Consider the following 23,129-nt stretch of genomic DNA (forward strand, 5'->3'; position numbering starts at 1 on the left):
ATATTCATCGAAGAAAAAGTAGAAAACACAGATGAGCAAACGAAAAACATAATTCCACCATGTGGAGACCACCACTGCAAACATTTCCACCTTCGTTGTTACTAAATGCACATTCTTCTAGTTCTCCAAATTTGAATGCTTTTGCCAAGAGTTTGCTAGACAAGATTTTGCTAGACACTCTTTTGCTAGACAGGCAGCAGCAAACGTAAGAGAAGCTAAATCTTCGCTCACGTCCTTGGTTATTTTTTAAAGACTGCTCTAGAAGAAGTGTTAGGTCAAAGGACATGTATGTTTTTAAAGCCATCGATCAATATTGCCAAATTGCTCTCTAGGAGAGGTTGCAGCAGATAGAGGTCACTTTTTCCAGTCCTCCTCTTCAGTTTTTAGTAGCATAATTTTTTTTTATGTGTTAACCTAATTTATTGTAGATTTGCATTGGCTTCAAGTACTTTTTATATACTTTAGCTTTTCTTTTTTTTTTTAATGTATGAAACTTATTGTCAAATTGGTTTTCATACAACACCCAGTGCTCATCCCAAAAGATGCCCTCTTCAATACCCATCACCCACCCTCCCCTCCCTCCCACCCCCCATCAGCCCTCAGTTTGTTCTCAGTTTTTAAGAGTCTCTTATGCTTTGGCTCTCTCCCACTCTAACCTCTCTTTTTTTTTTTTTCCTTCCCCTCCCTCATGGGTTCCTGTTAAATTTCTCGGGATCCACGTAAGAGTGAAAACATATGGTATCTGTCCTTCTCTGCATGGCTTATTTCACTTAGCATCACACTCTCCAATTCCATCCACGTTGCTACAAAGGGCCATATTTCATTTTTTCTCATTGCCACACAGTACTCCATTGTGTATATAAACCACAATTTCTTTATCCATTCATCAGGTGATGGACATTCATAATTTGGCTATTGTTGAGAGTAGCAGCATAATTTTTATTTTTTTTTAATTTTTTTTAACGTTTTATTTATTTTTGAGACAGGGAGAGACAGAGCATGAACAGGGGAGGGTCAGAGAGAGGGAGACACAGAATTTGAAACAGGCTCCAGGCTCTGAGCCGTCAGCACAGAGCCTGACGCGGGGCTTGAACTCACGGACCGCGAGATCATGACCTGAGCCGAAGTCGGCCGCCTAACCAACTGAGCCACCCAGGCGCCCCTAGCAGCATAATTTTTAAAAATTCTTTCAGGCCTATCCTTTAAAACATTGGCAACTTTTCCAAAGGTTTTGGTTTGAGAGCACAAGCTCTGATATCCTTTCTGGAACACTGTTTAATCAGATCCTGGCCCACCACGAGAGGCAGATATGTTTTTAAGCAAGAAAAATCATTAAATACATAGAAAAGAAGTATGAAATAGTAAAAGAAAAGATTCAGGTGAAGAAAAAATTGGGATGCTACTTTGAAATTTTTTTCCAGAAGAAAATAGAGTTATCCTTGCTTTGATTTTGTTTTCCTTAGCAACCAGTCCCAAGGAATTCATTTGTGACTTCAAGACTGTGGTGTCCAATGCCAATATAAAACCCCTGAATAGGCTCTGACATCCCTTTGGTGAACACCCTCGTGCAAAGAAATGGAAACGCAGGAACATCCCATCCTTTCCCCTCTTGCTCGGCTCGTCAAACGACAAAGCACCTGTACGGAAGGTTCATCATTAAGACACTCAGATTCTACCTTTTGTGGGTCTGCTTTCTGTCAAAGAACACATAATCCGCCACATGGAGCTCAGTCCAGCGAAGACATTGGCCCGTTTCCAGCAATTATCTGAGAAATTCTATTTCAGCCGCTAAATCTCCAGTTTTAATCAACTTGCAAATCCCAGTCACCCCCAGCAGCGAGCAATCACCATTAGGTCTGATGGAGGCTGTGATCGTGTGTGTGACCCCGGAAGACCTCTCTCCATGAGCTAGCACTTGGAAATCCCTGGGGACACATTGTCTCCCATTAAAATTTCACCGGTTTCTGAGAAGACATCTGAATAAAGGAAAAGATGTCCGGGTGCTGGAAGGGCTGCTAACCTGGGGCCACCCGAGGCCGTGTCTTTTGGGCCGGACACTGTAGAAGGGAAATAATTACCCGGGAAATAGATGTGTATTCTGTGCCTTCGTGCCATCAGATGCCTGGCTTGACCTGAGATTTTTTTTCCCCCAGCAGCTCCAGCAATGGTAGCTCTGTACCAGCCACTGGAGGGTAATTGATTCCTTGGCTAATTTGACTTTGGTACCGGCAGCTGTTTGGAGGAGATACGCACCCAGAGCTTCTAGTTTAACCCAAGCACTTAAGCGTTTTTGGCACCATCAGAAGCAGCCACCTACCTTACCCGGCAAAAATCTGTGTGTGCCCAGCAGAGGTCCAGACTGTGCGTTCCAGCAAGTAGAAGAGGTCAGCTCTTAACTGTGGCTCGCAGAGCTCATTCGTTCTGGATGAACGTCCGCATGTTAAAACTACGTACCAAGTAGAGAATTGTTTTCCGTTGTAACATGAATCTAGAAAAGAATGTGACAGGACATACCACTTTATATTATGAGTGAAAAAAACAAAAAACAAAACAAAACACCACACACACTCTTTCTGCTTTCAAGCGTTAACGTAAAAGGAGAGGACAGAGGTAGTCAAAATGTGCTGTTAGAAAATGAGATCTTCCTCCCAAAATTGCCAGAGCAGGTTTCCTAAAACACTTTTTTGAAAATTAATTCTCTGTATAAAAACGGTAATTGAATTCTAACCAATTTCCATTTTTTTTAAAAAGGATAATATTTATGCTCTAATTTAACCTAACAAAAATACCACAGGCGTTTCTTCAATTGGGTCAGAAATTAGGAAGTTGTCAAGCACACCTGCCCACGATTTAGCGTCTCCTTGCTTCATGCCTCTCTGAACAGCAGGACATGTTCAGCGTTGTCACAACGCTACTTTCCTGTGCTTTGCTACGCGAGCATCTTCCACCTGCATTATCTTCCAGGGTTTATTCTCCTATCTTGCAAAAAAAAAGCTATTGCGCCTACCTGTTCCTCTATGTACAAAGATTCCTCTGATAATTTTTATTATTCCATAAAGTCCCGATTCCCTTTAGTCGATTCAACTTAAGCTTTATCTTAAGCCTAATGCCGGAGCTACCTGCATAGTGTTTCTCCTTGGGATGTGGAATCTGTTAAACACTGATAAATAACATCAGGCAAGCTTTACTGCCACATAGTCTGATGTGATGATGCAATGCCTTGCTACTGGCCATGTGTGCTCTGAGGAGTCATTGACCCTGTCCGTGCTCCGCGGAAGCCAGAGGAGCTTGAGAATTTATGCCACCATCTCTGTACCCCAAGCTGATCCTTATCTAATAACCGGGAACATGAAAATCTAAGGTCAAGGTAACTCAGACACAATTCAGATTTCCCCGACGGGATCAGGCTAGAGATAACCTCCATAGGGTTTTGCTTAATTTCACCCGGGCTGGGTTTCTTCCTGTTTCCATTACCTGTTGCTTACTACCCCTAACCTTCTGTTATGTGGTACACGACGACCCCAAATTGTCTTCTCTTGTTGTGTAAAAAACACGCCCAAACTTCAGTGGTCTATTGCTGCGTAATAAACTACCTCAAAGTTCAAAACTATGATCATTTTATTTGCTCATGCGTCTCCTGGTCAGGAATTCAGACAAGGCACAGTGGGGATGCTTGGGGACATCAGCTGGGAGGGCTCAAGTAATGGGGGGTTTGGCTGGGATGGTGTGACTGGCACCAGATGTCCCTGTCGGCTGGGTTCTTCAGTTTTCCTCCGTGTGATCTCTCCATGTCACTAGTTTGGATTTCTTCATAGCTCAGTGACCTCAGGGTGGCCAAGTTTCTTACATGGCTGGCTACCCTTATGGACAAGAAGTTGCTGGGCCTCTTAAAAGAGAAGCCTGGAATTGGCTCAGCACTGCTTCTCCCCCATCTGTTGGTCAAGGCAGGTCAGGAGGCCAGCTCTGATAGGGGGAGAAACAGACCCCATCTTGGAGAGCGGAGTGGCACATGCAAACAAGGAGGAAAGGATGGGAAGGCAGCCACCCTTGGAAACCGGCGACCACACCCCCCTGCCCTTCTGGATCATTCCAGGTTTCTCCTGGGGGCACTTTCTAATTGCAACCCTTGCACACAGATGCTCAACTCACCGTCTGCCTGTGGGGAACCCGACCCTAAGACAAAGGTTATCCCAATCCAAGGTTCCAGTCTCTTCTCCCAAGAAGCTCGTCAGTGCGAGCACAGGCCACACCCAAGTCTCCATCTGACATGGGCAGAACCGCAGGGGATCGCAATTTGAGCGGCTCATTATAAACACTTGGGAGTAAAAAAAAAAAAAAAAAAAAAAAAAAAATCAGGTCCTACCAACCCCAGAGATTCTTAATTAGTTGCACTGGAATGAGACCTACACATGGTTATTTTGGGTTTGGGTTCTTACGTTTTCTTTTTTTCTAATTTCCCACAATAATTCTAACGTGCAACCCAGGTCGAGAAGCACTGTTCTAAGTGGTTCAAGATATGCATGTTCAAGCTTAATATGTGTGTCGGGAGCCGGGGCGGGGGGGAGGGAGGATTTATATGCCACAAGGTGTCCTATGAAGAGGAAAAAACGAACCGTTGACCAAATCACCTCTTCTTGCCTTGGAAAGAAAATCTTATCACTGCCACCAAGTAATGCGGGTTGCAAATCCAGTTGCCAAGTGTGGTTGCTCTAATTTCAAGTCTCAGAGTCGACTGGCTTGTTGTACATGTCTTGGCCGAATAAAAGTCATGCCTCACCTTACAGCATATAGCATAGCAAATGTGACTCCTAAATCCCTCTGGTGTTCTTTAGACACAGTAGTACCTAGCTTTCTCTTCATGAGGGACAAAAAACAACCTTGGTTTTATCAATGCCTGAGTTGGAAAAGACACATCTTCCAGGGCTATTTATTAAGCTTCCAGGGCGACATCTGCCCATTAAAGGTCCATAGTCTAAAAGGACGGTTCAGAGCATAAAGCATGAGCAGACACCTTTCCTGGCTAATTCCACAATAAATATGACAGTATTTCCCCTTTTTCTTCTTGGCTCATCCTGTTCATCTTTAAATGATACAGAGGACAGAGGAGGCAGTGTTCTTTCTGTTATTATATTTTCTCATTAAACTGTACCCTTATTCCTGGTTCTCAGTTTGGTTCCTATAAAATCACTGGCTCTTATTCTATAAAATTTTGTTTTTTAATTAGCCAGATAGAGATCGATGTCATACAAAATATGTGCTAACGCAGAACTAGATTCTGTTCTCGCATGCACGGATGCCAAGTGAGAAGAGAATCTGCAAACACAGTTCGAGGGAAACTTGATCTCATCCCAGAAATAACAGCCTCCTCTTTCACGGGAAGCAGCAATCTTGAAATGTTGCCTTTCAACACGGCAAGTCCCCTCCCCTCAGGAACTTTAACATCTGTGAAATGAGGGTATGTCTTATCATTGTCATGGTTTCATTGGCTTTTTTTTCCTTTACGGTGATGTATAAAATGATGGTGCACCTTAAAACTGATAATGCCTCTGTTTAGATGAAACATGGCAATCCACATCAGCTCAGCCAAAGAGAGAACTGAATGGATTTCAAGTTAAACGCAAGCATGTGAAAACAAAGAGAAGACTTTTGAATTTCCTCTCTGCTGTAGCCCCTTTTGGGTTCTTTCAGAAGCAAGCAGCTCTACTCAAAGCTTGGATTTCTATTTGCAGGTCACGATATACATATATATGTATACCTAGATATCTAGATAAAGATATAGATATAGATATAGATATAGATATAGATATAGATATAGATATATCACCTCTCACCTATTGCGATTTCAGGTATATTGAACACATTTAGAATGAGCCCTGAAAGAGACTATATTGAAAGCCTAGCGTCATGGTAATAAATATCGCAATTACCCAGTTGGCATTTGGTTGGGTTCGTATGACACACTTCTCTGTTTCACAAAAACTGCCCTTGGGTTTTCTAAGACAGAAGTGCAATCGTTCTTAAACCTTAGTGAGAATAATCTTCAACATGTGTTAAACGTGTTAATCCCAGGGCTTCATCTCAGAGCTTTGATTCGGAGACTTGGAGGGTGGCAGGTCGGGGAGGACACCTGTGTGATTAGCAAGCTCTAGGGTGTTTCCGATGGATACCACCATTGAACAACTCCTCATTGGTGGTTTTAGGACTCTGGTGAGGCACGGCACACACCCCAGCACATTGGTGGGAGATTTCCTAAGCCCGGCATCTGTGCGAGCCTGAGTCCCAACTGTCCAGAGTCAGCGGGCTGTGTTCACACTGACCCCTGGGTGTATCTTAAGCCCGGTTCTCAATTCACACCGGCTCTGTCCTTCCCGCGATCTGCTGGTGTTCTGCCCGTGAACTTCTTGCGTCCCAGGACTTGGAGCATCTGTAGCAACTGCTCTGAATGTGCTTTTCAAGGAAAAGGAACTCAGGCCAAAAATGGTTTACTTGAAATAGTGAAGGGTTAAGGAAAGTTGGGTTGACTTATTTGCAAATAGTTTTTATTTTCAACAGCCACACGAAAGCTGCCTTTTTCACTAAATGTGGAATCATAACCCAGCTCAACACTCAGTGCTTGCTCTCCACCTCCCCTCCATTTGTCTGTAAGTTACAGACAGTGGAAATGGGTCGCTAAATAATGGCCTAATCCCTGGAACTGTGAGTATGCTACCTTAGATGGTAAAAGGAACTTTGCAGGTGTGATTAAGTTACGGTTCTTGAAATGGGGAGAGTAGCCTGGATTATCTAGGTGAGTCCAATGTAATCACAGGGTCATTATCAGAGGGATGTAGGTGGCTCAAGGTCAGAGAGAGGGAGAGAGAGGATAGAAGCAGAGGTTAGGAGGGCGGGAAGAGGGAAGAGCTATGCCATTGGCTTTGAAGCTGGAAAAAGGGGCTGGAGTCAAGGATCACAGGGGGTCCCTAGAAGCGGGAGCTCAAGCCTGCTGACACCTTAATTTTAGACCAGTGCACCCATCCAGAACTGTATGTAAGACAATACAATTGTGTTGTTTTAAGCCTCTAAGGTTGTGATAATTTGTGATTGCAGCAATAGAACACTAATATAATGGGGGTTTTAATTATCCTTCTTACTGCTGAGCGTAAAATTCTCTGACCTACAGTAGACCCAAGGAAGAATGCCTTGCATGGAGCCCAAGAGCCATGGCACTGATTTTTTCCTGTTTTTCAAAGGCAGTTGGGATTAACCGACTGTAACTCTGATTCTGAAGCAGCAAATGCCAAGGTCTTCGGGCCCATTCCAAGAGATGAACTGCATTCTGCAACCAAACCAGAGAACTCACCAAGTCTGCAAGTCCCCCGGTGAAGCTCACTTGTGTTTGAAATCGTGCTTGCTAGCTCCTGGGATGTACATACGTTTCTATCAGGGTCTAGAGGAAAGCTTAGCCACCAGTGTCCTAGAGAAGATAAAAGTATGCCCCTTAACTTCTGCCCTCCATAAGATTGTGAAAGGGGCCAAATGGTCTCCTGCCTAAACATGTTCCAGGAGTTCCTTTTTTTTTTTTAAATATTTATCTGTTTGGGGGAGAGCGCCAGCCAGGCAGGGGCAGAGAGAGGGGAACAGGAGATCCAAAGCGGGCTCTGTACTGACAGCAGCAAGCCCGATGTAGGGCTTGAATTCACTAACTGTGAGATCATGACCTGAGCCCAAGTTGGATGCTCAACCAACTGACCCACCCACGTGCCCCACATCTCCTAGGTGTTTATAAAGGGATACTTTTCATCTGCAGGCAGTGCCTCTCACTGTCCCATTCATTGTTCTCTCTCTTGCCCTTTCTCTGATCCCTGACCTCTTCATCCCAAGAAGGTCGTCCTACACCCGTTCTGAAGCTTTGGGACTTTTCAGATGCTTTTTACCATCAGGAAGAGGCTAGAAAATTTTGCGGTGAGGTGCTACATGGTGTCTATTGTCCCTCAGCCCTACACTCCCCTTCCATAGCCTCTTTTCTGCTGCCAGAGCTGAAAGCCTACAAACTACACTTCCCAGACTTGCTTTCTACCTTCTTGAATGTCACCGATGGGAAGCACTGGCAAGAGTCTGGAAGGTGAGGGGAAGGAAAAAGCCTTTTTGCTGTAGACCTGGTTATGTTTTTCTTTTTTTAATGTTTGTTTATTCTTGAGAGAGAGCGCGCGCATGCACGAGCAGGGAAGGGGCAGAGAGAGACATGCACAGAATCGGAAGGAGGCTCCAGGCTCTGAGCTGTCAGCACAGAGCCCGACGATGTGGTGCTTGAACTCACAAACCTCAAGATCATGACCTGAGCCAAAGTCAGACGCTCAACCCACTGAGCCACACCAGGCGTCCTGACCCGGTTGTGAATTTTTTTTTACGAATATAATTTACTGTGAAATTGGCTTACACGCAACACCCAGGGCTCACCCCAACAGGTGCCCTCCTCAATGCCCATCACCCATTTTCCCTCTCCCCCACCCCCCATCCACCCTTTGTTCTCTGTATTTAAGAGTCTCTTGTGATTTTGCTTTCCTCCCTCTCTGTTTGTATCTATGTTTTTCCCCTTCTTTTCCCCCATGGTCTTCTGTCCAGTTTCTCAAGATCCACATATGAGTGAAAACATATGATATCTGTCCTTCTCTGACTGACTTGTGTCACTCAGCATGATACCTTCCAGTTCCATCCATGTTGCTACAAATGGCAGGATTTCATTCTTTCTCATTGCCAGGTAGTAGTCCATTGTATATATAAACCACAACTTCTTTATCCACTCATCACTTGATGGACATTTGGGCTCTTCCCATAATTCGGCTATCGTTAAAAGCACTGCTATAAACATTGGGGTGCATGTGCCCCTACGCATCAGCACTCCCGTATCCCTTGGGTAAATTCCTAGCAGTGCTATTGCTGGGTCATAGGGTAGCTCTGTTTTTAATTTTTTGAGGAACCTTGACACCGTTTCCCAGAGCGGCTACACCAGTTTGCCCGGTTGTGTTTTTGAGGAGGCAGCGGTAGCCTTGGGCAAGTGCGAGCTCCTGGGTGTCTGCCAACTCTGACAAACACATCGTGTACTCTAAGCCGTGCGGACTTTTGCCTTTGCTCTTCCAGGTCTGGAGGGGTAGCCACTTGCAATCACTGGTCTTTGGGAAATCTTGCCTTGCCACTTTTTCTCCTCTGGTTCTATTCACACCTTTACGACCAACTCTCTACTCGAAAACCGAGAGTCGTTTCTGTTTTCCTGATTAGGCACAAACTGATAACACCTCAATCTTTCACTTTTTTTAGCAAGGGACAGAGACTTTATCTACCCTTGCTTTCAGAGCGAGGGACTTCATCTACTTTCAGTATCCTGGGCTTTATGGACCCCATTTCATTGGGATCAAAAGACTCAAAGTAGGATCCTGCCCAGAAAAGGGAGGTAGCTTGAATTTGGCAACACGTGTCAAACCAGGTTGGAAGCAGTGTTCTTTCTTAGATTCTCATGGTCTTAGTTTCTCTGGACATAGTCTCTGAGGATTGATGCATTAGTGACTTATGGGGGTGCTACTATGAGAGGCCTCTAAAAGAGTTACACCCCAGGGGAGCTCTGGGGTGTAAGCTCCGCCTCAGCTTTTGTGATCCACGCACCCATCAGTCATTCTCTAAGGGCTGCCCTAGGGTCCATAAAACTCCCAGAAATTCCGACTGACTTTAGAAGCCTGAGAGCAGGTCCCTGAAGAAGAGTAGCAGGTGTGAGCCTTTGGAAACAAAAATCAACCGAAGCTAAGAGAAGGTACAGAGAAAAGGTAAAAAGGGACCCTGGGCATCTGGCCAGAGTGCAGATAGAGTTCCTCTGATTAGGGCTCTTACTGTATCTGACTCTGAGAAGACCTTCAGAAAGGGATGGCCAAGGCTTCACTCCCGCCTCCCACATTTCATGCAAGTTCCTCCTTTGGCCGACTAACCAAGAACCACAGAGGGAAGGGGATTCTGGGAAATGCAGTTCCCAGCTTAACCGAGTTGATGGTAAAACCATCCAAACATTAGGCCCAGCTCTTTCAATAAAGTGTCACAAAACCCCAGAATAGAGGTGGGCCTCCTTTTGCCAGAAGATCCACAGGCAGCTGTTGGCGGAAGGCCCAGCAGTGCCAGAAAGAACTGTTGACACAGCTCCTCTGTGTGGTCCCCATGAGGTGTTCATTTGATGGAGGGGACGCTTTGCAGGTGAAGGACAAAGTTCTATGCAGAGCCCGGCCCTGGAAAGCACGAGGCCAACACTACACCTCTCCACGTGGCCACCCCATTCTCACCCTCTCACAACAGTGCCTCCATGCTTAGCTTCCTTGAGCCTTTGATAGCAATTCTCGAGTGCTTATTTGGGAAATCAAAATTCCTCCTCACTGGTGATTTTTATTCTCTCTGTATACAAATTTAGTCTGTGTGGTGTTGCCGCTGAGAGCACATCAGACTTTTGAGAAGTCAGATTTTCTGGACTCAAGTATTAGGCCATCACTTACCAGCTGTGTGACCTTGACCAAGTTACTTCTCTGACTCAGTTTCCTCATGGTAAAATAGAAATAGTGTTACCACTTATTTTATATAGCTTTTGAGAGGATTAAAGGAGTTTACCTGGGTCAGTCACTTAGAATTTAAATGAATAACATACTCTTCAAGCTTCAATGCTCATAGTCACCTTTACTAAGTGATAATATATTTTGTATCATATCTCTTCTACTAATGCATGACCCAAAAGGATGTGACAATGCTTTGGAAAAAATTAGCATTGTCATGTGTAAGAAAACAGTAAAAGTGCACAATGTTTTCAAAACATTGGCTTTTCCAACTCGATCACTATTCCAGAATGACCTTCCCCCAAATTTGTGAGGTTTTATCATGCATGAAATCTACTTACAAGATAGTCTTTGGAGAAAAATTTTCTGATAAAGGATAGGGATTATAGAAAAGTTAAAGAGGAATGATGAGATATTTGAAGTCTTTTTATTTCCATCAATAGTTGGCAAATTTCACCAACAACTGTTTGCCTAAATAGTGGGAACATAGAACCATAAGAAACGTTCACAAGTATTGGGTTTCATTTGAGATCTCCGCAAGAATATAAATGTATCTTCCCTAGAGTTTCCTATGCTCAGTCTCAAAGAAATACGGGCAAACTCTAGTTGTCTGGTATGATAAATCGCAGTCAGAACTTACCCTCCAAAAACACTTTTATACATTGCTGGTGGGATTGCATATTTGGTACAATCTCTTTGGAGGAAAATTTAGAAACTCTGTCAACACTTTCAATGCTCATGCCCGGTGATGTGCTATTAAGTGCTGGACAAATTTGAATGGTCTTTGTCCCAGGTTCCTGGGAAGAGCCCCCTTCTGGGGCTTTGGGGTACCTGACACCAGCCCAACTTCCTGACCTCTGGTGAAGGAAGGTACAGGCCTGGAGACAGAGTTCAACCACACGGCCAATGATTCAATCAAATGTGCCTACATAATGAAAGCCCAGTGGCAACTCTGGACACGTGAAGCTCCATGAGCTTCCTGGTGAATACGCAAATGTACTAGAAGAGTGATGTGTCCTGAAGCCACAGAGAGAAGACACAAAAACTCCGCATTCAAGCCCCTGCCAGACTCGTCAATAGGTTTCTTTATTTGACGGGTCCTGATTTGCATCCTTCACAATAAAACTGTAATGATAAGTGCTTTCCTAAGTTTTAGGAGTCATTCTAGCAAATTATTAAACCTAAGAGAGTTGTGGGGACCCCCAGATTTATAGCCAATTGCTCAGAAGTATGGGTGGCCTGGGGACCCCCAGACTTACAGCTGGTATCTGAAGTGAGGGCAGTCTTGTTGGGACTGTGCCCTTTAAAATGGAGTCTGCGCTAACTCTAGGTAGTGTCAGAATTAATACAGTATTGCAGCGTTTAACAACCAGCTCTCCAGAAGGGAAAGGAAAAGTCCTAGTTTGTAGTGTTTGCAGATTTCCATGATATAAGTGCTCTCACTATGGCCAATTTCAAGTTACCAACATGCTGTCCTTGATCATGATTTTTGAAAGAGATGTGCCCAGTCTGTTCCTCTTGAGTCTGTGCAACTCAAGCACACTATTATTTATACCTTTTGACCAAGCCATTCCACATTTTAAAATCAGCAGAAATGCTGGCACATTTTCCTTAACCAAATATGTACAAGGATGTTCATTGCAGCATTGTTTGTATTCATAAAAGATTAAAAACAAGCTACAGGCCCACCAATAAGTTTAAACAAATCATAGCGCACAAATAAAATGAAATGCTATGTGGGCTTTAGAAATGGTGAAGCAAATCTATACTTATATGGCATAATCTGCAATATATATCATTAAGCAAAAAAGGAAAGTCACAGTATAGTCTGCAGTTTGCTACTATTTGGTATAACACGAAGGGGAGATTATATATTGCCTGTATACATGTATAGGCTTTGGCTTTCTTGAGAGGGATCACACACACACACACACACACACACACACACACAGAGTAAAAGAGGTAGCTTTTGGTAGGACATCTGAGTGAAAGAGGCAGTACTTTTTACATCTACCTTTTTTGTACTTTGCGTTTTTTACAGTATCTAAAGAATTAAAGCCATAGGTAATGATAAAGTAGGGCAATAAGAATGAATGAATGAACAGATGAACGAATGAGCCCTCTAAATAAAATGACCTTAGCTCTTTCATCATAGTTAATGCACTTCTCACCGATCTCTGTGCCCAGCCTTGTTCTAAAGTCCACTTCAGTGAGAAGGTGACAGAGTTCAAAGAGAATCTCCAGGGCACTTCCTCTAACAGTGAGGTAACCACTGAAATGCCTTTAGGTGCCTGGTAGACACCACAAATGTATGAAGTTGTCCAGGTGGGGATTAGGTTAAACAGAAGGGCTCCTGCCACAAACAGACGGAAGCCACGACTTCTCCCACGGCAGCCACTGGCCCGCAGAAATGCAAGTTCGGTGTTACCAGACCTTTTGATTTTTTTTTAATGTTTATTTATTTATTTTGAGAGAGGGGGGGAATGAGCACGAGCATGGGAGAGGCAGAGAGAGAGAGAGAGAGAGAGAGAGAGAGAGAGAGAGAGGGAGAGAGAGAATTCCAAGCATGCTCCACACTGTCAGCACACAGCCCAACTCAGGGCTCAAACTCACAAACTGTGAGATAAAAACCTGAGCCGAAATCGAGAGTTGGATGCTTGGGGCTCCTGGGTGGCTCAGTCTATTAAGCCTCCAACTCTTGATATCGGTTCATGTCATGATGTCCCAGTTCGTGGGATCCAGCTCCACATAGGGCTCTGTGCTGACCATGTGGAGCCTGCTTGGGATTCTCTCTATCCCTCTCTCCCTCTACCCCTCCTCTGCTTGTACTCTCTCTCTAAGATAAGATAAGATAAGATAAGATAAGATAAGATAAGATAAGATATAAAAATTAAAATAAAAATAAAAAAAGACTTGGGCACTCAACCAACTGAGCCACCCAGGCACCCCAGATCATTTGATTTTTTTTTTTAAAGAAAATTTGGAGATCCAAAATAGGGTGTGAAATGTCTTCACAAGCTTAAATAACTAATATAAATCTTCCCACGACAGAAAGTGGGCCCAAGAAAACCACTCTAACTTTAAATAGTCAAGGAGGATGGCTATGTCTCACCTAGCAAAATAGAGGAAGTTACTTTAGGCTGAGTTTACGTGAGTAACAAATGCTTGGTTTTGGCCTTCTAAGGAAAGGGATTCTATCCTCCCCCCACCACAGGCCCAAGACAATGAGATGAAAGATGGCACTTACGCAGTCAGTGTCTTAGTCCGGAAGGGCTGCTAGAACAAAACACCACAGCCTGCGAAGCTTATCAATGACAGAAATGTATCTCTTACAGTTCTGGAGACTGGCAACTCCCAGATCAAGGCACAAGCACGGCCACATTCCCTGGTGAGGGCTCTTTCCTGGTTCATAGGCAACACCTTCTCCCTGTGTCCTCACATGGTGACAGTGGCTAGGGAGCTCTCTGGGACCTCTGTTATAAAGGCATTAATCCCACTCACGAGGGCTCTACCCCTTAGACCTGACCCCACCTCCCAAAGACCCCACCTCCTACTGCTACCATCTCTAGGGGTTAGGATTTCAAATTACAAATTTGAGGGAAACACAAATGTCCAGCCCATAGCAGTCCCTTAAGCCTGCAACCTATTTCTCTTGGCAGCATGTGTTGATTAACAGATTTTAAAAGCTATGAGGAGTTCATCAAGCCCATATGAAAGTGGGGGATGGGAACGTGTGGGCCAAAACTGAAAGCCAGAAAAAGGGATGCCAAGTGGTAACCAGACAGACACGGGGTTGGGCACCAGAGAGGGGGGCCCGGCAGGGGAAGTGCCAAGAGCGAACTACAGTACTGCCCCACTTGAGGAAGGCGGGAAAGAGGCCCAGAGAGAGGAAGTCCAATCATTATAAGGTAGCTCTTTGCAGTGTTTTCTTGTGTATTGATCTGCCATTCTGAATCCTGTGTTCCCACTGAAATTTGACTAGAATTGTCTAAGCCCGTCAATAACCACATTATGACTAATCTATCCCTACTGACTTAGATTCTCCCGGCCCCCTGTTGGCTGAAAGTGTGCTGATTTCCGGACTCTCTAGCTTTTTTTAAAAAAAATCTCAGCTGTACATATGACCATGCTTCTATGGAACCTCAGGCCCACAAGTGTTAAGCAAGCCCAGATGGGAAAAAAAATTAATGGTGATACCTGTGTTACTGCAGAGGGAGAGAAAACAGTGGCATTGACATTAATGATGATGATGGTAGCAGCATTTATTATGGGCCAAGGGGCTTTACCAGAGAAATAACCAGAATTCTCACCCTATTATTACATCCAGCTCCAAGTCTCATGTCCCTGGGGAACGTGCCTTCCTCCAAATCAGGTCCGTGCGTAACTTCTCAAAGTCCAGTGATGATAGGTTTGAATATCTCCAATACGCCATCATCGACAGAACAATAATAGAAGGAAAATAAGGTAGCCACAGTAGACTCCTTTTTGGATACAAACAAATAGAATAACCCAGTCCTTGGCATATTCTACATCCAGACAGAAAAGACTGGCAGCAACTGCCGTCCTTGGCAATGAAATAACGTCCTTGGTCAATCTGGCTGCCCTCAGTTTTGCAAACAGAAAGGACTTTGCATAGCAAGGTTCCTTTTATAAGAGCCAGCTTGGACTAAACTTTGTCCCATTCTTTCAGGACCTTACTGCAGGCTGCAAGAATAAGCCAACACAACCAACACTATGACATATTTCTACCTAAGTCAAGGTTGAAGTTACATGTTATTGTCTCCTACCTGCAGAGCAGGAAGCTGAGACTCAGAGAAGATTAAATAAGCAACCCAAACAGTTAAGAAGCAGAAAACAGATACGAATGGGTTTATCCTACTTCAACATTATTTGTTTTATTTTATCTCTTATAACTTTTTCATTTCTAACTACAGAAGTAAATACATGAGCATGGGAAACAAAATGGAACACACAGGAGTGTGTTTTGTATATCTTTCCGGTCTCTTTTATTATGACATGCGAACACACACACACACACACACACACACAATTTTATCAGGATTTCTCATTACATGTTCTTTCCACCTTCTTTACAAAGGCACAGAATTCTCACACTTGGGCAGGAAAAACCACCCTAAGAATTCCAGGTTTCTAACAGTTTATCGCTTAGGCAGGAACAACCTCAAAATTACCTCAGATGGGCTTATATTTCACTGTATTAACCATCAAATAACCTATTACAATGAATAATACAAGCAATAGATTAAGATTGTTAGAAGATTTCTCTTTCATGCCTGATTTCACAATCGGCGATGGTACATAATGAATACCAAATTTAACTAAAGTAAAAAATAATCCTGGCCATCCGGGAGATGACGAAGAGAAGTAAGTTAAGGTCAAACATCAATATATTCATTTATCACCCAACACCATGATTTTGAGTACCTTTTAGGTGCCAGGCATTGTTTCCAGAATTGAGGGTACAACAGTACATCCAACAGACAAACTCCCTGCTCTCAGGAATCTTATACTCTAGTAAGGGGACACAGACAACACACATATAAATTGAGAAACTGTCCAGTTGTGCTAAGTACTATGGGAAAAAATAAAGCAGAATAAAGGATATGGAAAGCGTTAAGGAAGGAGGTTGCTCTTTAATACAGTATATCAGTCTGCTTGGGCTGTCATAATAAAATACCACAGACCAGGTGGCTTTATCAACAGAAACTTATTTTCTCACAGTCATGGAGGTTAAAAGTCCAAGATTAAGGTTCCAGCCGATTCAGTTACTGGTAAGGGCTCTCTTTCTGGCCTGCATCCAGCCACTTTCTCTCTATGTCCTCACATGACCTTCCTTGATGTGAACTCTCTGGTGTCTCTTCTTATAGGGACACTAGTGCTACCTGATTAGGGCCCCACTTAAACTCAATTACTTCCTTACCCCAAATACAGCCACACTGGGAGATAAGGGATCCATTGAATTTGGAGGGGTCGTGGGGAGGACACATACATCCAGTCCATAATATCCAGGACAGTCCGAGAAGGCATCTCTGACAAGATGGCGGTAGCTAGCTTTTAAGACAGCCCTCGGCGAGCCTCAGCTCCTGGTATTCACCCCCTTGTATAGTCTCCTCCCACAGGGAGTCAGGGATGGATGTATGCAGTCAAGCACAGCAGCAGTTAAGGTATTTGACTTCTGAGGTGGGTCATAAAAGGCATGGGAGCTTCTTTTTTTTTTTACTTTCTTTTTTTTTTTTTTCACTTTCTTTTTTTTTTTTTTCAACGTTTATTTATTTTTGGGACAGAGAGAGACAGAGCATGAACGGGGGAGGGGCAGAGAGAGAGGGAGACACAGAATCGGAAACAGGCTCCAGGCTCTGAGCCATCAGCCCAGAGCTTGACGCGGGGCTCGAACTCACGGACTGCGAGATCGTGACCTGGCTGAAGTCGGACGCTTAACCAACTGCGCCACCCAGGCGCCCCAGGCATGGGAGCTTCTACTTTGCTTTTTTGGATCACTCACTCTGGGACAAAGCCATCCACCATGTCATGACATTCGAGCAGCCTTAAGATAGGACCACGTAGAGAGGAACTGAGACCGCCCACCGACAGGATTAATCTGTCAACATATGAATGAACCACCCTAGAAGTCGGACCTCCAGCCCCAGGAAGGCATGCAGATGGCCAAAGTCCCAGGTGAAGACCAAACTCCAACCTCATGTGAAACTGTTAGCCAGAACCACCCATTTAAGTTTGTTCCCAATTTCTGGCCTCCAGAAAAGGTGAGATAATAAATGTTTCTTGTTGTTTTCAGCCACGAAGTTTTGGAGTAACTTGTTACACAGCGAGAGATAAGTAATAAATAAGGTGACATCAAGAACTCTGAAGGAAGGAAGGAAGCAAGCAAGACAAAGCCTTTCAGGTAGATGGAGAGGCAAGTGCCAAAGCCATAAAATGACAGCGTGTCTGGAGTGTTCGAGCGGGGACAATCTAGGGTCAGATCATACAGGGTTGTATGTTTCCGCAGCCTTGCCGGAATAACACGTAGAAAGACTCCGCTTGGGAGGAACATCTCATTTGTTTAGAAGAAATGTTCTGCCATGTTTTCAATCTCATGCCGTCAGATTCTATCAGCCACCTTGGGGATCTCAGTAACTCTCACACTTTTAACTGTTATTTACATGTTTACAATTCTCAAATTTATATTGCCAGTCTTGATCTCTCCCTTTTCTCCTTTCAGCATCTTATACCCAAGGACCTAGTCAGCATCTCCTTTGGAATTTCTAATAGGTATCTCAAATTACTATGTCCAAAATAAGATCCCTGGTTTCCCCCACCTCACCCCCAGAGTCTCCCCCATCTCTGAAAGTACAAACCTATTCTTTTAGGTACTCAAGCCAAAAACCTTAGAATCCTCCTCCCCACCACCATATACCTATCCAAATTATCAACAAAGTTTATTAACACTCCTTTTAAAATGTATCCAGAGGGGCACCTGGGTGGCTTAGTTGGTTGAGCCTTTGGCTCTTGATTTCGGCTCAAGTCATGATCTTACAATTTGTGAGATCAAGCCCTGTGTCAGGCCCTGCGCTGACAGCACAGAGCCTGCTTGGGATTCTTTCTCCCTCGTTCTCTGCCCCTCCCCTACTCCCACACATGCTCTCTCTCTCTGTCTCTCTCTCAAAATAAAGAAAAATAAAATAAAATAAAATAAAATAAAATAAAATAAAATAAAATAAAATAAAATAAAATAAAATAAAATAAAATAAAATAAATAAAATAAAATAAAATAAAATATTTCTGGTCTGCATTACAGTATGAACCTTCTAACCAGTTACCTTCTATAATCTGTTCTCAGCTCAGTAACCATAGGGAGATAATGCAGATCATGACATTTCTTTGCCCTGAATCCCTGGCTGCCTCCCTATCTCACTCAATGTAAAATCCAAAATCTTCGCAGGATAAGGCCTTTCAGGATCTTGCTCAATTATCTTTCCAACCTCATCTCCATTAACTCTTGTCCTGGCTCACCCAGCTGTAGCCACAATGGTTTTCCAGTGCGACAGTATAGGGACTTAACTCCTGTAAAGTCACTGGTCTGAGGCAAGGGTTAAAAGTTTCCATACACTTAGAGACAAATAGCCCTTCTGGAAAAATGAACAAATGAGAGATAACAGCCATTAGGGAGTAATGATTGTCTGGGCAAATTAGAAGTAGCAATTTACAGGGGCGCCTAGGTGGCGCAGTCTGTTGAGCGTCCGACTACAGCCAGGTCACGATCTCGCGGTCCGGGAGTTCGAGCCCCGCGTCAGGCTCTGGGCTGATGGCTCAGAGCCTGGAGCCTGTTTCCGATTCTGTGTCTCCGTCTCTCTCTGCCCCTCCCCCGTTCATGCTCTGTCTCTTTCTGTCCCAAAAAAAAAAAAAAAAAAAAAGTAGCAATTTACAGCCTGCTTTCCCAAGTATTTCTATTTTCCAGGAACCCTAAAAGAACGTCAACCATGGAGAAAGGCATCCTGTGATTGTCTGGTGTCCACTAAAAGTAAGGCAAAAGGGAAAGTAAGATAATGACCGTGGGTCTGAAGGATGCTTACCCACTCCTAGCCTCTCACTCTTTGGAAAAGTGTCTTTATAAGCCTTGCATGCTACCCCTTCAGAGAATGACATTCCTCTTTCTGGTTGGCTCCCTGGTGTACAAGCTATCTCCAATAAACCCTGCCTGCTTTCTTTCTCTAGAGTTCAGCGTTCCTTTCTTTGACATTGACACTCGAGAACCTGGTCCGGGGGGTGCCAGTAACACCTCTGTCTCAGAAACAAACCGGACACACTTCTGCCTCAGAGCTCATGCTCTTGCTGTTCCTTTTAGCTAGAATGCTCTTTCCTCAAATACATCCAAGATTCATTCCCTTACCTCCTTCAGAAATGTGCTCAAATGTTACCTTGTCAGCAAAATCTTTCCTGACCACCCTACTAAAAATTGTAATCCCCTCTCCAGAATCCCTTAGCTCTTCTTTGCCTTATTTTTGTACATAGCTCTTACCACTACCTGACATGTTATACTTTTTTTATTACTGAAGCATAATAGACATACAGTATTATGTTAGTTTCAGATGTACAACATAGTGAGTCAACATTTGTGTATATTACAGAATGATTGTCATAATAAGTATAGTTACCATCTGTCACCATGAAAAGTTATTATAATACTATTGTCTATATTCTTGGTGCGGTATGCTACATTCCCATGACTTATTTATTTTATCACAAGAAGTTTGTACCTCTTAATCCCCTTCACCCATTTTGCCCACCCCCGGCAACCATCAATTTGTTCTCTGTATCCATAAGTCTGGTTTTGTTTTGGTTGGTTTTCCAGATTCCACATAGGAGTGAAATCATACAGTATTTGTCTTTCTCTGACTTATTTCGCTTAGCATAACATCCTCAAGTTCCATCCATGTTGTCACAAATTGTAGGATTTCATTCTTTCTTACAACTGAGCAATATTTCATTATATATACCGCATCTTTTTTATCCATTCGTCTACTGATGGGAACTTAGATTTTTTTCTTCCATATCTTGGCTAGTATCAATAATGCTGCAATGAACATGGGAGCACATAAAATTTTTCAAGTTAGCATTTTCATTTTCTTCAGATAAATACCCAGAAGTGGAATTGCTGGATTGTATGGTAGTTCTATTTTTAATTTTTTGAGGACCCTCCATACCAATTTACATTCCCACCAACAGTGTGCAAGGTCTCCCTTTTCTCCACATCCTCACCAACGTTTTTGTTGTTAATAGCCATCCTGACAAGTGTGAGGTGGTATCTCTTTGGTATTGATTTATATTTCCCTGACGATTAGATGTTAAGCATCTTTTTATGAGTCTGTTGGCCATCTGTACGGCTTCTTTAGATGAATAGAAAAATTTTCTATTCAGATCTTCCGCCCATTTTGTAACCATATTGTTTGTTGTAGGAGGTCTTTACATAGTTTGGATATTAGTCCCTTATCAGATATATGATTTCCAAATATTTTCTCCCATTCAGTAGGTCGCCTTTTCATTTGTTGATTGTTTCCTTCATTGTCTAAAAGCTTTTTAGTTTGATTTAGTCCCATTTATTTTTGCTTCTGTTGCTCTTGCCCATGGAGTCAGATCCAAAAAAATATCATGGAGACTTATGTCAAGGAGCTTACCACCTAGGTTTTCTTCTAGAAGTTTTATGGTTTCAGATCTTACAATAAAATCTTTAGTCCATTTTGAGATTATTTTTGTGTGTGGTATAAGAAAGTAGTCCAGTTTAATTCTTTTGCATGTAGCTGTCCCGTTTTCCCAACAGTATTTCTTGAAGACAGTATCCTTTCCCCATAATATATTCTCGCTTCCTTTTTCATAGATTAATTAATCACATGTGTGTGGGTTTATTTCAAATTTGTAATTTGAAACTAGGAAGTGAGATACCTCCAACTTTGTTCTTCTTTCTCAAGACTGCTTTTATTGAGGGTCTTTTGTGATTCCATACAAATTTTAGGATTATTTGTTCTAGTTCTGTGAAAATGTCGTTGGTATTTTGATAGGGATTGCAGTGAATCTATAGATTGCTTTGGGTAGATGGACATTTTAACAATATTAATTTTTTTTCAATCCATGAGCATGAAATAGCTTTCCATTTGTGTCATCTTCAGTTTCTTTCAGCAATGTCTTATACTTTTGAAAGTACAGGTCTTCCACCTCCTTGGTGGAATAAAAACTAAAATTATTCCTAAGTATTCTTTTTGATGCAGTTATGATGGGGTTGTTTTTTTCTGATAGTTCCTTATCAGCGAATAGAAATGCAAGAGACTTCTGTATATTTTTTTTTTAATTTTTTTTCAACGTTTATTTATTTTTGGGACAGAGAGAGACAGAGCATGAACGGGGGAGGGGCAGAGAGAGAGGGAGACACAGAATCAGGCTCCAGGCTCTGAGCCATCAGCCCAGAGCCTGATGCGGGGCTCGAACTCACGGACCGCGAGATCGTGACCTGGCTGAAGTCGGACGCTTAACCGACTGCGCCACCCAGGCACCCCTGTATACTATTTTTGTATCCTGTAAGTTTACTGAATTAATTTATTAGTTCTAACAGTTTTTTCATGGAGTCTTTAGGGTTATTTATATACAATATTATGTCATCTGCAAATAGTGACAGTTTTACTTTTTCCTTTCTGACTTGGATGCCCTTTATTTCTTTTTCTTACCGAATTGCCATGGCTAGAAGTTCCAATACTATGTCAAATAAAAGTGACAAGATTGGGCATCCTTGTCTTAAAATCTTAGAGGAAAAGCTTTTTTAGTGTTCACCACTGAGTATGATGTTAGCTGTGGGTTGGTCACATATGGTCTCTATTATGTCCGGGTACTTTCCCTCTATACGTACTGTATTGAGAGTTGTTATCATACATGGGTGTTGAATTTTGTCAAGTACTTTTTCTGCATCTATTGAGAGGATCATATGATTTTAATCCTTTATTAATGTGGTGTATCGTATTGATTGATTTGCAAGATGTTGAACCATTCTTACATCCTTGGAATAAATTCCAGTTGACCATGATGTATGGCCCTTTTAATATATTGTTGAATCTTGTTTGCTGTATCTTACTGGGAATTTTTACACTGATGTTTATCAGGGATATCGGCCCATAATTTCTTGTTTTGTGGTATCTTCATCTGGTTTTAGTATCAAAGTAATGCTGGCCTTGTAAAATAGTTTGGAAGCACTCTTTCCTCTTCAGTTTTTTGGAGTGGTTTGAGGATAGGTATTAAAATTTGACTGTTTTGTAGAATTCATCAGTGACGCCATCTTGTTGGCCTTTTTTTTTTTTTTGAAATTTTTTAAATTGCTGATTCAATCTCATTACTAGTAATCAGTGCACTCAGATTTTCTGTTTCTTCATGGTTCATGTTGGAAGACTGTGTGTTTCTGGGAATTTGTCCATTCTTTGTAGGTTGTCCAATTTGTTGGTGTATAATTGTTCATACTCATCTCTTATAATCCTATGTGTTTCTACCATTTCAGTTGTAACTTTTCCATTTTCATTTCTGATTTTATTTATTCTGGCCCACTCTTTTTGATGCATCTGGCTAAAAGTTTGCCAGTTTTGTTTATCTTTTCAAAGAATCAGCTCTCAGTTTCATTGATCTTTTCTATTGTTTTTTTTTTTTTTTTTTTAGTCTTTATTTAATTTTTTCTGCTCTGATCTTTCTTTCCTTCCTTCTACTAACTTTGGACTTCATTTGTTCTTTTTCTAGTTCCTTTAGGTGTAAAGTGAGATTGTTTGAGATTTGTCTTGTTTCTTGAGGTAGGCCTGTATCACTATGAACCTCCCTCTTAGAACTATCTTAACTGCATCTCATAGATCTTGGAATGTCATTTCTACTTTCACTTGTCTGAAGGTATTTTTTTAATTCCCCTTTGATTTTTTCGTTGACCCATTGGTTGTTTAGTAGCATGCTGTTTAATCTCCATATGTTTTCATTTTCTTTCAATTTTTATCTTGTAATTGATTTCTAGTTTCATACCATTGTGGTCAGAAA

This window comes from Felis catus, chromosome C2 (genome assembly GCF_018350175.1).
Source record: "Felis catus isolate Fca126 chromosome C2, F.catus_Fca126_mat1.0, whole genome shotgun sequence".
Taxonomy (NCBI): Eukaryota; Metazoa; Chordata; class Mammalia; order Carnivora; family Felidae; genus Felis; species Felis catus.